The sequence below is a fragment of the Bos mutus genome, chromosome 1 (assembly GCF_027580195.1).
Source record: "Bos mutus isolate GX-2022 chromosome 1, NWIPB_WYAK_1.1, whole genome shotgun sequence".
Lineage (NCBI taxonomy): Eukaryota > Metazoa > Chordata > Mammalia > Artiodactyla > Bovidae > Bos > Bos mutus.
In genome coordinates, this window is record NC_091617.1 from 81,813,393 (window position 1) to 81,818,134 (window position 4,742).

At 48.6% G+C, this 4,742-nt stretch overlaps 1 pseudogene; it reads right to left on the minus strand.

The window, feature by feature from the left end:
• Window positions 1-1,248: 1,248 nt before the first annotated feature.
• LOC102284759 (general transcription factor IIF subunit 1 pseudogene) lies at window positions 1,249-4,430 on the minus strand (annotated as a pseudogene).
• Window positions 4,431-4,742: the final 312 nt, after the last annotated feature.

The window sequence follows — 4,742 nt, forward strand, 5'->3', positions numbered from 1 at the left end:
GGGTTCGATCCCTGTTGGGAAGATCCACTGGAGAAGGGAAAGGCTACCCACTCCAGTATTCTGGCCTGGAGAATTCCATGTACTGTATAGTCTATGAGGTCATAAAGAGTCGGACACGACTGAGCGACTTTCATTTTCACTTCACTTTCACAACATAGATGAATTTCACAGAGACAATGAGAAAGAAAGCAGACACCAAAGAGCAAGTGCTGCATAACTCCATATAAGTGAAATTAAAAAACCAATCTATCATAATAGGAGTCAGAATAGCAGAGTTTCTATGTTGACTGGGACTGGAACCAGAGAGCTTTCTGGGGTGCTAGAAATGTTATTTCTTGATCTGGGGGTGGTCACATGGGTTGATATACTTGCAAAATTTTCTTGAGTAGTATCCAGAAACATTTATTATGGGTTCCTCCCTTTCCCAACAGCATTTCCTGATGGCGTGTAGGGTTTCCCCTTGCTGATCTGTCTTCTGGAATTCCTGGGTCCCTTTCCCTCCTTCCTGACCCTGGAGATTTTCCTCTCTGGAAGTTCCATCTGAAGCCAAGAGCTACCAAATGGAATTAAAATACTCTTAATCAGAGGACTCCAGGTTCTCTGTTCTATCTGCCAGTTATCAAGTTATTGCCTTTCAGCTCCAAGTGTATATATAGCTCAGTGATAACTGATCTGGACCTTAAAATATTTCTCCTTTGCTACCTGGCCAAATGCTAAGCTTTCTTGGTAGTGGACACTGGAGAGAGACTGGTAAGACCTACACCCTGTCTCTACCCTCAGATTAAGCTGATAGTAGGAGTATATCCAGATGGTGCAGCAGTAAAGAACCCACTTGCTGCTGCAGGAGACAGGAGACTCAGGTTGGATCCCTGGGTTGGGAAGATCCTGTTTGTTACACTAACACTCTTGTATTATGTTCTTGCAGAGATTGTAGCTGACCACTTTCTTGATGGGGTCTCTGTGGAAGGATGTGGACCTGATGGAAGGCAGGAACAGGTTGGAGTGATGCAGGAGCCTTCTTGTGCACAGATCTTCTTGGTCACAACTCTGACGCCAGCCACAGCTTTGGCAACCCGTTTTGCACAACCTTCCGTTCTCGACCTGAGCAACCTGACTGTGCCTTACTTTGGGCCCTTACTCCCTTACTCTGAAAAGTCCTTCTTCCCTGTGTCTTCTGGACCCTTCTCCTACATTTCTTCCCATTCTTCTTGTTAGATTTTTATTATTATTATTAAAAATAGAGTATGTTTATTTGCACAGAGCATGATTCCCGAGGGAACAAGGCATCTTATCATTGATCATCTTGCACTCGGGATTCATGAACTTGAGCATCTGAGCCAGCAGGTGTCTGCTCACCACACAGCCCTGTCTTCTTGGTCTGGAAATTTCTCAGCTGGCCCTTGGGGGTCATGGGCTTCCGCCTCAGGTATCAGGGCCCAGCATCCTTGGTCACTTGCATGTCACCATTGCTGGGGGTTGACTTCCCTGACAGGCTCTGGGGCCCGGTGTCCAGTCGCAGTCCTTCGGCCACTGTCATTTCGATGGTCTGCTTCCCCTGCTCCAGCTTGCTGGCAGCTGCCTGAAGGGTGGAGGAAATGCTGTCAGCCTCGGTGCTGGGTGTGCCCAGCCAGCTGTTGCCTCCCAACTGTTTCTGCTCCCTCTTGGGGGGCATCTTCTTCACATAAAGTGCACCAAGGAGGTTTCTCTGTTGATGTCACTCTCCTCGCTGCTGTGTTTCCTCTGCTTCTTCTCCCGCGGCATGGGCACCTTCTTGTCCTCCTGGGGCAGTGTCTCCTTCTGGCGCTCATTACAGCTCATGCTCTGCTTGTCCATGCCCTTGGGGCTCTCCTCCTGCTGGGTGACCTTGGGCTTGCCCTCCAGCTCCTCCTGGGAGTTGCTGCGGCTGGCGGACATGTTGTCCACCTCCTGGCCCTTGAAGTCACCATTATCACTGACCTCAAAGGCCTCATCGTCTGATCCCTTCTTCTTCTTCCAAACCCCCTTGCTGGGTGGCCCCTTCTTTTTGACCTTGGGGCCCTAGCCACGGTCCTCTCCGCTGGCCTTGCTGTCGTCGGAGGACATCTCCAGGTCACCCTCCAGGTCACGGATGTGCAGCTCAGTGGCTTTCTTGCACCTGGCTTCTCTTTCTCATCCTCCTCCTGGTCCTTCCACCTAGGCTGCTGCTTGATGCATAAATGGTTCCGGACTGGGTTTCTTCTCTCCCACTCCTCCTCGGCTGTCAGCATGCGGCCTTTGGCCAGCGGCATGAAGTTGTACCAGTTGTTCACAGGGAAGGCCTCAAAGGCTCCATCAGGCACTGGTGAAGATGTAATAGGATGTGTGCTCTATCATGCCATATTTCTTTCTTGGTGCCTTTTCCCCGAGCTTGCAGCGGAAACCCCTACCAGCTCCCAACTTGGGCATCTCCTCCTCTTGGTAAATTTTCTTGTTGCTCAGGTCGCATTCTAGCTGGGCCTGATTCCAAGTAGCGAGGTTGACTTTATCAAGTTTATGGGAACTCGGACGACATACTCAGTGACATCCTGACCCTGGGGCCGAGGGCCACCATGGGCGATGGTCAGGGTCCAGTCGGAACCTCGTCCTTTTCGCTTCCTCCTGGGGTCTGCGTCCTCCGGTCTCTGGAAGCCACCCTTGAGGGATCAGGTCTCTGGTCTCGATCAAGGACCCCAAGTCCAGGCAGGGTACTGTTGATCCTGAGAAAAGCTATCTGGAGGCAGCGCTGGGTCAGCCTCGGAAGCCTCCCGTGCCACGTCTGCACCGGCGCAGGCTCCTAAATCGGAATAGAAACTCTCCAGCAAGCCTAGTCCAAACAAGCTACTCCAAGCTGAAGGCAGCACCTTCTGTGCCTGGCACACTGGCTGCCAGAAATATATATATCCATCCAATCACGAGGGTCACGTCATCATGGGATGACCCGGTCATGTTGATAACCCAATCAGGCCGATGACGTCTCACGCAGATAATCAATACTTCGATAACCCAGTTATGCAGAGTCCTATGTAGCTCTTTTGGTTCGTCCTGACTTCTGGTGGCTCAGAAGGTAAAGAATCTGCCTGCAATGTGGAATACTTGGCCCTGGGTTGGCAAGATCCCCTGGAGGCCGGCATGGCAACCCACTCTGGTATTCTTGCCTGGAGAATCCCCATAGACAGAGGAGCCTGGTGGGCTACAATCCATGGGGTCGCAAACAGTCGGACAAGACTAAGTGACTAAGCACAGCACAGCCCAGTAAATATAGGTTGTCCCCAGAGTCCACACTTGGGTTCGCTTCTTGATGTACACATTCTCTCCAGACAGTCTTGTCACTCACATTGCTTCAATCTTTACTTTTATTAAGCTACTTCCCAGCTCTCCAACTCTACTCCCATATCATTTTCAACAGCTGTCTAGGGACTTGGACAAAGAAAGCCAACCAATATTTCACACTCAGGTAGTTCTTGCCAAAGAATGACTGTTCTTTTGCTGTATGAAAGTTGTGGGCTCTACATATTTAAAGTGTTTTCTATTTTTACTATAATGATTAAGCAAAGCACACACACACACAACACGACACACTCCTGGGATTCTGAGCAAGAGGAGTTAGTGAGCATCCCTCCCCCATGCCACTACCACGCCCAAATTCTCAGTGCCTGATTCTGTCCTCCACCTTGCCTCCACCACATGCTTCACAATAAATCTACAGATATGCACTTACCAGTAATTAAAGCCAACAATCTTGGTTGTGAATTCCAATTCCTGCCCTCATCTTCCATATTTCTAGCTCGTTCCCTTATTAACCAGACTCCAGTAATACTTTCCCCCACGAGGACCTAAAGTCCATTTTTCTCAGTCCCTCTTTCCCCAGATGTCCCCTCTTCCCTCCCGTCCCCTCTTCCCTCCCTGCCAAATTTAATTTCCTCAGCCAGTTTTTACAGTTTCTCTCTTTATCACAATCTAATTCCCCTGCCCCTCTTTCACTTCATGATGCCCAATTAGAAAAATGAGAAACCAAGTTAAATCCAGCACTACACCTCCTCCACACCTGTCTTCATGCACCTGAACCTGACTGGAGAAAAAGGTATTAAACTGCTGACTGATTTCTCTTTAAACTCATGACCACAAACCTCAAGCACACCTCAACTGTCTGTAGCCAGACAATCATCTGATACACCCTATAATCCTTTCACTCTCCTATAGGTTTGAATGATTTATTCACCTGTTTTCCCCTCAGACCTCCAACACTTTCTCTGTCTTCACTCTTTACCTGCAACCTTGCTTCCTGTTTTACTGAGGAAATGAAATCTGTCCGAAAAGAACCCTCTTGAACTTCCACCTACTGCATCTGAGCTGGCATGTTCTGTCTTACCTCCTTGACTATGGATAAACCTTCCGTGGTCCTGAGAAAAGCCAATCCCTCACCTCAAGGACATCTCCCCAGTAAGTCTACCTCTTTCTCTCTCACAACATCAGATTTTCCCTCTCTACTCTTTCCCATAAACATACAATCATACTATTATTTCTCCTATTTTTGAAGAAAAACTCTTGGCCCTTCCTTCCCTTCTAGCTACCATTCCATTTCTCTGCTCCCCTTCCTTAAAAAGAAAAAAAAAAGCCCCTTGAAAGTACCCTTGTACTCACTGTCTCCAGTTCTCTACTGAGTCCACTTCAATCAGGCTTTGGTCTTTTCGAAGGTCTTGGAACAATATCACCAGTGACTTCCTTGTTGCAAGACCATTGCCTCT